Below are 12,890 nucleotides of genomic sequence, written 5' to 3' on the forward strand. Positions count from 1 at the left end.
GACAGAGAATCAAAATCATGAGCCAGTTATCCAGATAATCATAAAGCAAAACAAAAAATGGGAAGACGGAAGTACATTTTGGCTTGGTTTGTTTTGCTATTTACAGTGTCTCAAACTCTGTCCCTGTAGGTCGGAGGTTCTTAGTCCTTAGTCCTTCTTTCCCGAGTCTCATCTGCAAGCTCACCATGCATGTGTGCTCTGTGTGTGACATTCCTCCTAAGCATTGACATGAAAATTCATTCCCCTAACCCGTTCCTTCAGGATCATAAGTAATTCACTAACAATAATCACTGGGTGTTTAGGATACAGAGGAAGAGGAGGGCACTGTGGGAAAAACAGCAATTGAAGACATGGTGCTGAATTTATTAAGCTCGCATTCTTTCTGGGGTGAAAGTTCAATCAACTCAATGTCAGAATATGAAAAACAAAAACTTACTGGCCCAGGAAGTTGTAGAGACACTATGTTGGTCAGTTTTCACCACTGAAGCAAAACACCTAAGCCAAGCAACTGATAAAGAGAAATGTTTTGTTTTGGCTGCGGACTTTTTGTTTTTTGTTTTGAGGTTCCCAAGTGTGATCTGTTGGACCACGGTTTTGCATCTGAGTTGAGGCAGCACACAGTATTAAAAAAAAAGAAAAGAAAAGAAAAGAAAAGTCTTCAGCGGGCCCAGAGAACAAAAGAGGAGGAAAGGCCGGTTGTCTTACTTGTAGGATACATTTCCAGTGACCTAAGGAGACCTACAGTCTCTCACAAAGATTCTTCTACCTCTTGAAGGTGCTACTCTGGCAACCAAGCCACACGGGCCTTAGGGGACATCTAAATGCAAATTGTAGCTGTTATTCCAAATGAAAAGAAATATGTTGGTTTTTCAAGAAGTGCCAAAGACCAGCATTGACTTGGAGAGGGGATCTGAGAGAAGGGGTGTCTGGTCTGGGAATGGTGAAACAAATGACTTGAAGTCAAATTGTGGGTCCAAGCCTATGTTCTGCTTAAGATGGTGCTCTTTCTTCTCTCTCTCTCTCTCTCTCTCTCTCTCTCTCTCTCTCTCTCTCTCTCCTCCCCTCCCCCTCTCCCTCTCCCCCCCTCTACCTGTCTGTGTATATGTGTGGGGGTGGGTTGTGGGGGTGTTCTGCTCAAGACAGCTTTTCAGAGTGCTCTCTGTGTTCTGCTCTAGACAGCTTTCTCTTGCTATTCTAAAAACTGTCTAGATAGTTCAGTTCTACTTGAGCGCAGAGCTGAGAGAATAAGCTTTCCCCTCCCCCCATATTCATCTTCATCAAACCAGTTCGGTAAGAGCTCCTCTTTAAAGCAGTTGGTCTTTTAAAATTCATTAAAAAATATTCTTTCCTACAGCAACTTAGTTAATCTTGCATAATAAATGACCCCTATAATTCTCCTCAGTAGATCTTTCTAGGCCCCCTGAAGAGGATAAAGCTTGTGGGGGAGGAACAGTTCACAAGTACAAGCTTGCATGAAGAACTTTTAAAGATTTATTTATATGTAAGTACACTGTAGCTGTCTTCAGACACTCCAGAAGAGGGAGTCAGATCTCGTTAGGATGGTTGTGAGCCACCATGTGGTTGCTGGGATTTGAACTCCAGACCTTCGGAAGAGCAGTCGGGTGCTCTTACTCACTGAGCCATCTCACCAGCCCCATGAAGAACTTTTAGCACAGCAGCTCAAACAACTTAGGCACTTTTTTAAAAAAGCTCCTTTTACCTCCCAAAAGCAGAATTAGATTATTGCTTCCAGCATGTCCAACTGTTCTAAACGCTTCTTAGACAGCAAAAGGACTACCAAGAGCCCGCCACAGCTGATTCTCTTCCTTCAATCCTTCAGTCTCTTCCTTGCAGGCTTAGAACGTTCCTCCCATCTGGAACCTCAAAATAAAGCAGCGAGTCACTCCAAATGGATCTTCTTATATGCAGTGTAGTCAAGGTCTCCTTAAGGTTTACTGTTTACTGTGAGCTCTGAAATTAAAAAAAGCAACAGAGCTTAAGTCAAGTTCCTCTTCTAGACAGGACACAAGAATACATATCAAGCATTTGTCATATCAGTTATATGCCCGAGGAAGCAAAAATCCAAAGCCTGTAACTTCACATGCAGAATCAGGATCTGTGAGGGAAATAAAACCAGACGGTCACAAAAGTCAGGGATGGACACCTGAGAATAGTTGCAGTCCAACAGCAGAGAGGGGACATCTTATGTATTGTATCAATACATCACCTGTCAACTAAAGAAAAGATGCCCTATAGGAAAGGGTAAGCTAGAAGGTGGGACATCTTGGAGACAGAAAGAATTCTGGGATTAGCCCTGGGAAGATGTATGGTACCTAAGCGAAGGTAACCAGCTATGTGACAGAATGTAGATTAGAGTGAATGGGTTATTTTAAGTTATGATCTAGTCAGAGAAGAGTGTAGATATATGGCCAAGTTATTTGTAAATGTATTTTGAGTCTGAGTCTTATTTCTGGGATCCTGGGTCTGGAAAGCAGAACCAGACCTAACTTCTTCACAACAATCCACGTCAGGAACAAAAAATACGTATTGTTGAGCCTTCAGTCATTGCAACGTCTCAGAAAGAGTATTGTTTCACACAGAGCTATGGCATGCTACCACCATTCAGTCAAACACTGTCCCAAGCTGGTTTTCAGGTCACCATGCTGTGTTGACAAGCAGAGTCCCTCTGCCAGACAGTCCCTGCTTGTCTCTTTCCTCTGCTGCAACAATACTGTTACTACAATGTATGTTTATTGAATAGTCACTTGCTCAGAAACTTTACTGAATACTAACAGATGGGTCATGGGCAAAGTGCAGTCTCTGTCCCCATAGAGTCCACATTGTGTCAGAGAAAGGACATAAATCCAAAGCACAAGAAGGCCTGTGCTGTCAAAGAAATGTGAAATAAGATGGCTCAGAGTTACAGAGAAGACTACATGTTAGCTTGGCTCTAATGGTGCTCTCACACCTGCCTTCTTTTGGTGCCCTGGTTGCTGCTATCTTTTAGACCAGAGGTTCTCAACCTTATTAAGGCCATGGCCCTTTAATGCAGTTTCTCATGTTCCCAACCATAAAATTATTTCATTGTTACTTCATAACTATAATTTTGCTACTGTTTTGAATCCTGATATAAATATCTGTGTTTGCTGGTGGTGTTAGGTGACCCCTATGAAAGGTGACTCAGATGGCTCTTGACGCACAGGCTGAGAACCACATGATTTACATACACCAACCTGGTGCTCTGGTTCTCCTTACCTGTCTCTGCTTGGAGCACCCCGGCCAACACTACTATAGCTGAATTACCAGGAAACAAGTCATAACAGCATCAGAAGACATCTTCTGCAAGATCCAAACAGTAAATATTTCAGTCTCTCCGCCAGTGTCATCTTCGTTACTCGGATGGGTACTCAGAAGTCCACATTAGTTTTAGGAAGGTATCTAAGGACAGAGGAAAGCTGAAGAATGAGCCTGAGGCATCCAGCCACACCCGAATGACAGTGTGGTGGGCAATCCCTGCTCTGTGCAGTTCTAGAATCAGGTGTTCAGTCCACAAAGGCTGGCTGTCGGAGATGGCGTTCTTGGAGTCTACTTTGGTATAGAGGAATTTTAATCCATCAATATGGCTGCTCTGGCAAGGGGGTTCATCCGAAGATATGATCCAGTTGGAAGACAGACACAGCACACACACCTTTAATCCCTCTGGCTGTGATTTGTTCCCCAAAGTACAAAGATAAGCCCTCGGTAAGCACCTTTGATCCCAAACAATGACATTTAATTGAAAGGCAGACAAAGTGATGAATTAGAGAAAGATTTGACAAAATGAATCAGAGATAGAACATGCCCAACTTGGGACAGATAGGAAAGAGAGGTTATTTAAGAGCAGAGAGAGAGGGGGGGGGAGGGAGAGGGAGGGAGAGGGAGAGAGAGAGAGAGAGAAAGAGAGAGAGAGAGAGAGAGAGAGAGAGAGAGAGAGAGAGAGAGAGAGAGATTGATTTCAGTTCGGAGCAGTTCAGTTTGGTGGAATTTAATTGAGCTTAGAACAGAGCAGAGGACTTTGGAACAGTTAGTTCGCTTCGTGGAGGTCAGAGGCAGTCTTTGCAAGCAGAACAACTCAGTCAGAAGCCAATTTGAGTCAGTTAGCTTGGAGAAGAGTTTGAGCCAGAACAGTTGAGTTGAACCAGCCAGTCAGAGCTCAGAAAGAGAAAATGTGAATTTATTCATCAATAAGTCTCAGATGCTAAAACATTCTAGGCCAAGATAAGTAGACGAAGGCTGAAAGCTGAAGTCTTTAAGGTCCTGGCTTGCAGAAGGTTAATATAGCTTGCCAGGACAAATTAAGGATTTAACATAGGGAATATACGTGCATATAGAAAAAACTCCGGACAAAAAATTCATCCTCACTGAATTAAAACTACTCAAGCAAAGGCTTTGTCTCAACATTTCTAAAATTATTATTATTATAGATTTAGTTCCCCAAAGTAAAAAGGGAAAAAGTTTGGTAGTACTACCACACATGTGACAAGTATTCTTAAAACATCACTAAGAATAGCACATTATAAGAGATCAGAGCACTGTAGGAAATAAACAAGTTTAAATTTGTTCATCAATTCACTTGATCCTGTACAGAAATTTCTTTCTTGCCTATTCCTATTACAAAAAAATATGCTTTTAGAAATGATCTTTTTAAATGTATTAAATTCTGTTGTTGATATTTGGGCTGTATACCACATTTGTTCTCAGCATTTTGATCTGTCTGTTACAAGGGATGTTTCTTTCACGATGGATGAGAACTATACTTACCTGTGGGTATAAGGACATATATTAAGGATATAGATAAACCATATGCAAGAAACAACACAGCTCCATAGCAAATGCCTTGGAATCTATCTCCTACACCAATCAGAGACTGATTACAAATTTTCTTTTATTTCACTACTTACCATGTGTAAGTTTTTATTATCATATTCACCAAAGAAGTAGTTGAACATAGTCCTATGCAAATTATTTTGAATCTATACTTTCCCAATCTAAGCACAGTAGTCCTCAAGAAGTTATTTTAGAAAGCATTTTCAGAAAATGCTGTTGGAGACTTTTAAAACCCCAGTATTTATTTCTTAGCTAGATGCAGATTTCAGGATAGTTTTTCTTATATTTAAAAAGGAAATTCCCTATGAATCAGACAGACATGTGTGTATGGAATCTTCAATCCCCAGAGGACAGATAGTTAAATCATTCTTCCAACCTGCCTCGCTTTAGGCTTGCTGGGTGGCATGTCCCAGAGCTCATCGCTTTGCTTCAATGGCAGGGGTAGGAAGCCCTCAGGCTCACTAACCCCATCGCATATCAACACATCGCCATGGTAGCCTTTGTCTCCCTGTCACAGTCCCTCTGCAATGACTCAGCCATTCATTCTCCTGAATCAATATTGAAACTCTTGACATCTGTTACTTGAGGTGTGTGTATGGGATGTAGGAGGGGAGACTACCAAATCCTTTACTCCTAACATCAAGTTATAGTGAGGCCATGGTTATGGTTTCTGCTTCTGTTTCTCTTTGAGGAAAGACTATACTATAAAGTTTTCACTCTGCATAATTACCTTGAACTCAGTTTGGATTTCCATTCTTGGCAATATAATAACAACCAATTACAGTTTCCAAAAACCTTATATGTGCTGCAGGAAATTTAAAAAGTGCTGAATTTAAATAGTTAATCACCTTGGCAGTAGCTTGTATAGGAATATGGAGATGGGGTGGAACTATAACTATTTTGAAAAGTAATAAAATCTCTAAATCTTTGGTGTATAAATATTAAAATTCCATTTTATATACATAGTCCATCTTGAAATATAAGTAGCAAGAGCCAGAATAAGCATGTTAAATAGTATTTCCATCAGGCATCACCGTTCAACAAATATCAAATTATAAAATGGACCCTCCTGTTTTAAAATACAATTTTTTTTTGTTTTGTTTTTTTGAGACAGGGTTTCTCTGTATAGCCCTGGCTGTCCTGGAACTCACTTTTGTAGACCAGGCTGGCCTCAAACTCAGAAATCTGCCTGCCTCTGCTTCCCAAGTGCTGGGATTAAAGGCATGAGCCACCACCACCCTGCTCAATTTTCTTTAAAAAATATTTATAATCATGTGTTTCTGATATGATGAATCACAAAATGAGTCTAGTTTTCAATCAAGCACTTACTGAGTACTTTTCTCTTTGGACTAAATTCAGAGCAGAAAGCATCCCTACTGTGTGAAGAGGTGACTGTGAGTTAAGAATAAGTGCACACCTGCCTCATGAGACCCTCAAGAGCCTTTGCTTTTGTTTCCTATGTAGAGAGCCGGGCTACAGTAAAGGAGGACACACCTCACTTCATTCTTTCTCAGTTGCATTTCCTTCCAGAACGAGCCAGCTCACAGGGCAAGTTCAAGCTCAGGCCCATCTGATCTGCACAGGGCACTGCTGTAATTAAACTGTCCTCAGCATGCTACACCAGATAACCCAATAAAATCATCAGTGCCGGGTACCACAAAGCTCTCCCAGAACCCCTGCTCTCTTCCAAGGATTTCTCCAATCTGAGGTAATGTTTATTTTACCAGTGACTCAAAGCAAACAAAGCCCCTGGAAACAAGGATCCCACTGTCTATTCACATCCGGGTGGGAAAACCAAACCCCCAAACAAGGAAGGTTTGGCTGATGGTATGTGGGCATCATGCAGCGCTTCGCAAAGTTTGTGTTTTACGTGTGGGTGCCTAGTTCTTGTAACACAGAGATGAGTTTTGGGGTGTTCCACTGTTCAATTCGTATTGAAACACATGCAAAGCACCACTCAGCAAGCTCTGCTATGCTGTCTGCAGATGGTAGGAGTCAGATAGTATCAGGAAACAGACACTAGATTTACCTTATTTTTTTCTTAAAAAAAAAAAAAAAAAAAAAAAAAAAAAAGCTTAACGGTCTGAGAAAATAAAAAGATGATTAATGCTGTGCTGAAAGACGACTGTGCAGACAAGGACACAGCCTGGGCTGGCCCTCGGCAGTCCCTGGGAGTCCCAAACAAACCGGAACTCCCCCATGCTCATGGCTATTCTCTTTTTCCCTCCACTTTATACTTTGTTCTTCCAAAGTGAGAAAGAGAATTGTGAGTATTCTCTATAAGAAGTGCTGAAGTAGCTAACTTCTGATGATTATAAAATCACTGGTGGCCACTAGTTCAAAAGAAAATCTTTCCCAAATAAAACCAATTATGAGCAGACTTCAACTGTGTCCCTTCATCCACTGCCAAATGCAGTATCAATAGGATGGAATGTGAAGGCTGCCGCTTTGAGGGATCTGAAAGGCACTGAAAGTATTCATCTTTTTGTGGTGGCTCTGCCCCCATGCAGAACAGAAGAAAAGAAAGGGGAATTATACAGCATCAAGTTGAATTGTGCAAGTGGAGAGCAGGAGAGGAAAATTATAACCAGATGCGTGTGTGGATGGTTTATTTTCCTATTTTCCAGTGAGCTCAACAAGACAACCCGCGCCCTCTACTGGCAGTGTGAGGTAACTGAAAACTGTGGGAAAAATAATAAAATTGAAAAGTATTACAGTAAAGAGATACTACTATAATAATGACATTAAAACAACATTAGGCCGAGTCTTGAAACATATTTTACTGTGATAAATATTCACAAAAATGTCAAAAATTGCCAAATAGTAACAATTCCATGTGGGTCAAATTACTACGTCCCTTTTTTACTGAAAGAAGTGATGGTCTGTTCTGTTCTTTGTCATTGTCACTCAGTAGGAAAAAATATGCTTGGTAAATTATCTTATTTACCTTATTTTATTTAAATGTCAAAAGCACATGAATTAGTTAATATCTCTGCATTCTACTGGGTAAGGAAAATTTACTCAGATGCCGAGCTCTTGCCTTGGCCATGATAAGCTTTCCACACTGAAATGTTTACATTTATAATCTTTACATCACATAAGCCTTTCTATACATAAAACGATGATAGAAGAATACTGCGTGTGCAAAGAAGATGAAAAGTGTGCTGGCTTCTCAAAATGGCAATGCCAATGGAGCCCCAGGCTTCTTGTCTTTAATAGTTTGGAGCCCCAAGGCAGATATTGTGGGCACCGTGTGAGAAGCAGGATCAAAGAGCGAGATTAGAGGCTGCTGGAGCTGAACTGGATGAAGTGACTCTAGGAAGAGCCTGGGTGCATCTGATCTCCAAACTCTAATCAGAAACGTCTAGTGTCCTCTGAGACCAGGGAAAGCCCAGTGCTGCAAATAGAACGTAAAATCAGTTAGAAGCTGACTGAAAGTAGAGACTGTGGAAGGGAGAGAAGAATGCTGGAATGGGAAGATGGGCTAAGTCTACCGATCTGGCAGAGAAAAATAAATGTGACACTGTTTCCTGTACAACCAAGTTTAAAGACAGTGGCTTGAGCAGAGTAAAAGGTGGACACGCATTATCTCTGTTCCAGAGCTCAGCAGCCCCAAGCAGTGCTGATATCCAAATAGCTGTGCATACACAGATAGCTACAGTTGTGCCATATTACAAGGGGGGAGGAGGATTGGGGTAACAATATTGAAGAAATTCCAGGCTGTCCGTGGTAATCTACTCCACCCAATAACTAGAAGTGTTCAGTGTAACTCACACAAGAAAATACAACTAAATTAAAATTAAAATTAAAAGAAGCCACTTAGTACTGGATCCTCTCCCAGGAACAGAATGATCCCGGGACTCTTCCTAAATTGGAGTCAAGGATCAGAGGCATTGTGGAACGTTACAGAAGTTTCTTGCTCGCAGTCAAGTGTAAGTCTAACCTAAAGGAGACAACTCAAAACCTTAGTGGCCAGATTATTACATTAACTCAATTTTGATCTTTCTCACCAAATGATTTATGACATCACTGTCCTTTCCTGTGATAACATGAGCGTTTGGGAAGGTGCCCTCTTTCACATTCATCTCCTTTAAAATAAATTAAGATGTATTTGGGTGTATGAATCGTTTTGCGGAGTGTGTATGTATGTATGTATGTATGTATGTATGTATGTATGTATGTATGTATGTGTTGCACACGCATGCCTAGTGCCCAGAGGTCAGAAGAGGGCACTGGATCCCCTGGAACAGGCACTGTGATGTTTCAGAGCCACCATGTGACCACTGGGAACTGAAGCCAGCTCCTTTGCAAGAGCAGCAAATACATTCAACTGCCTACGCTCTGGCTTCAATCCCTGTAGACATCTTTTCTTTTCATTTTATTTTACTTTTCTTGTTTTGTTTTGTTTTTTAGTTGGTTGTTTGGGGGTTTTTGTTTGTTTGTTTTTTGTTTTTGTTTTGTTTTTGCTTTTGTTTTGAGACAATGTCTCTCTATGGAGCCTTGGCTATCCTGGAACTCACTATGTGGACCAGACTGGTCTTGAACTCACAGAGATCCATGCACTTGCCTCCACCTCCAGGATTCTGGGAATAAAGGTGTGCCTTCCACTCCCAGCCCTTTGCTTTCTTTTCCACATTCATTTTTCATTAAAACGTGATTCCATTTCTCAGACAGTAAAAAGCAAAGCTTAACCTCCTCTTTAATCTCCATCAGTTAATTCCTTGCCTGCTTGGACTTTTTCCAGATTGTAAGCCTGAAAGAGGGCAGAGACCGGGTAATTCTTTCTCATACTCCACTTCTTCCTCTATCTCTTACATTCTTTCCATCTCCTCTCCACAGCAGCCCCAGGCTTTGGAGGGAGACGTCCCATCTATGACTGAGCGTTCAGTGGTCACTTACTTTCCGCACTGGACCAGCTTGCGTCTCTGCACTCACCACTGCACACCGGAAACTTCCCAGAGCAAATGTGAGATGATGCAAGGCTATACACTGTGAAAGACCCTCCTCCAGCAGTGATGTACTTCCTCCTGCCAGCCCATGTGTCCACAACCTTCCCAAACAGCGCCCCCCAACTGGGAACAAGTATTAAAAGACCTGAGCCTAAGGAAGACTGGTTTTCTTTTGTTCAACCCTTACGTTGTTCTTCCTGTCATGTCTTCTGTGATAGCCCCTCGGCGTACTTAGTTATTAGTCACTAATGTGATCGGGAGTACTTTTTCCTGATTCTGCCTTTTTTTGTTTGTTTGTTTGTTTTGTTTTGTTTTGTTTTGTTTTTTGTTTTTCGAGACAGAGACAGAGTTTCTCTGTATAGCCTTGGCTGTCCTGGAGCTCACTTTGTAGACCAGGCTGGCCTCGAACTCAGAAATCTGCCTGCCTCTGCCTCCCGAGTGCTGGGATTAAAGGCGTGCGCCACCACGCCCAGCTTCCTGATTATGCTTTATGATGCAACATTTATACTCACAACTGACTAATATTACCAGAAAGCCTTCTGAACCCAACGACCTCCATAGTACCTTGGCTTGCTTAGCACTCAGGGGGCACTTTACAGCACAGCTCAGTAGGTAGCTGTCAATGCTCCTCCTTAAGATGCCATTGCGTTCCTAAAACCCAAAGATGTAAGTAACATCTATCTATCAATATGAATAATCATAAAACTTACAGTTTAGGGCATTTACAAATACATATTTATTAAGTAAAATACCCAGTTCACGTAAGGAGAAATAATGTATTTTTAGAAAAATGCATTACTGAGAAAAAAATCTTTAGTGAAATCAGTGGTATCATTTGCCATTTTAAAAAGGTCTTAAATATCTGTGTAATAGAGAATACCTATGAACTGTGTTATGGAGAATACCTATGATCTGTGTTATAGAGAATACCTATGTTTATGTTTTATTGTACTAACATACATACCACCCAAAAGTCACCATTTTAAAATGTGCAGATTTAGTGATATGGACCATGTTCACAATACTGCCCAGTCATCACTGGTTTCTAGTTCAAAACATTGCCACCATCCCAACATGGCAACCGATTTCTAGTCCTCCTTCTCTCTAGCCCTTGACAACAGCTCACTGTTTTGTCTCTCAAAATTTAATTGCCAATGCTAAGACGATGTCATGGGGGAAAAAAAAACCAGTTAAAAGGATTTCAGAGCCAGCACAAGAGTGGAGGGTTACAAAAGCTGTCTTCTGGGACTGACATGGCAGTTATAGTCATGATCTCTCAGCACTTGTGAGTACATGCACAAGATGTGTAGAAGACTGGGCTGGTCACCATTCACTTATTCAATTGGGAGTCAGCAGAGGAGAGGCTCATGAGATCTCACCTCCCTCAGAATCTACAGGTAGTTAGCTGTTGGCTGCTAAGTGACAGACATTTCTTTCAGTGAGATAGCCAATGATAAGACGCCTATGATTGTCCTGTAAACAACTCATTACCTGTGTTCCTGTACACAACACTAATTAAACTCAATATCACACACACACACACACACACACACACACACACACTGTAAAAGCAGAAGGATGACTGAGAAAAGGAGGGGAATCAGCAGGAGTGACAGGGACGAGAAAGAGTAATGGAGAATAAATATAATCAAAATAGATTATGTGCACATGTGAGAACATCATGGTGAAATCCATCTTCATGTATAATTAATCAATGCAAATTAAAACATAACTGTTTGTTACAGATGGATTATTGCATGGACAGATCATTGCTTTCAGTTGTATACTCACCAATAACCCCAGTTCAAAGGTCTCACAGATGGCTCTGATAAAATGAAATTGGTCATAAGACAAAACCAAAGGTCATAATTCTTAGAATGTGACCAGTAGGGATCATGGGTGTGGGACATTTCCCAGGAGTAAGGAGATACACAAGGGTGTGGGAGAGAGGAATCAGAATACAAAAACAAACAAACAAAAAAAAAAAAACAATGGCATTGAGATCTTAACAAGGATCATATTGAATTAGCACCTTTTAAAAGTAATGCCTGTCTCATGATATTTAATCCTTGTCAACCTACTGTCTTTCCATTTACTGAGAAATCATCTAGTTTCCTTCAGTGTTATTGTGTACCGTTTTACTGCACACGTCTTGAACTGACCACGTTCCTGAGCACTTGATTATTTTGATGCTGTTAAAAGTCGAGCTACTTTCCTAGTGTCTCTTACAAATTGCTCGTATTGGTGTAAAGAAATACAGAGGCTCCTCTCCTACTCAGGGTTTCTGTGCTTTAGTGATAAGCCAAGTTTGCTCTCTCCTCTAATCTTGACTCAAACATATAAACTGAATCTGACTTCACATGAGGTTTTAGTTGGAATAGAGAAAAAGATATAATAGGTTTTTCATATAATTTTGGATCTTCTTCTTTGATACCATGCCAAAACTCAATAAATGGTGATTTTATAAAGGTCGATTACAATGTAGCACCTGAAATCATATCAGCAAGGTTGCTTTGCTCAGCCACATCGGTCTTCATTTCTTTTCTGTTGCTGAGACAAATCGCCATGACCAAGGCAACTTATAAAATAAGCATTTAATTTGGCTTATGGTTCCAGAGGGTTATAGATGGCCGAGCAGATGAACAGTGACAGAAACAGCTGAGACCGTACATCTGGATCTGTAAACAGTAGGCAGAGAGCACACCATGGATGAGAAGCTTTGAAAGCCCATGCCCAGTGATACACCTTCTTCAACAAGACCACACCTCCTAATACTTCCCAGGCAGTTCCACTAACAGCGACTATGTATTCAAACATATGCACCTCTGGCGGCCATTCTCATTCAAACTACAATAGTGAAATACCTTTACCTTTCAATTGGATCAAATCTCTTGTGTGGATGACTTTATAGCATCAATTCATTACCTGTTTGGAAATTATTGGCCTACTGAGTTGTACAGATTCCCCACATGTTAACAAATCTCATTTTTTTTTCAAATATCCCACTGCTCTTATGAATGTCAATTTTCTCACAAAATTATTTTAGTTTTGAGAGCCTAACAACTTTATAGACTT

Source organism: Mus musculus, chromosome 13 (genome assembly GCF_000001635.26).
Source record: "Mus musculus strain C57BL/6J chromosome 13, GRCm38.p6 C57BL/6J".
Lineage (NCBI taxonomy): Eukaryota > Metazoa > Chordata > Mammalia > Rodentia > Muridae > Mus > Mus musculus.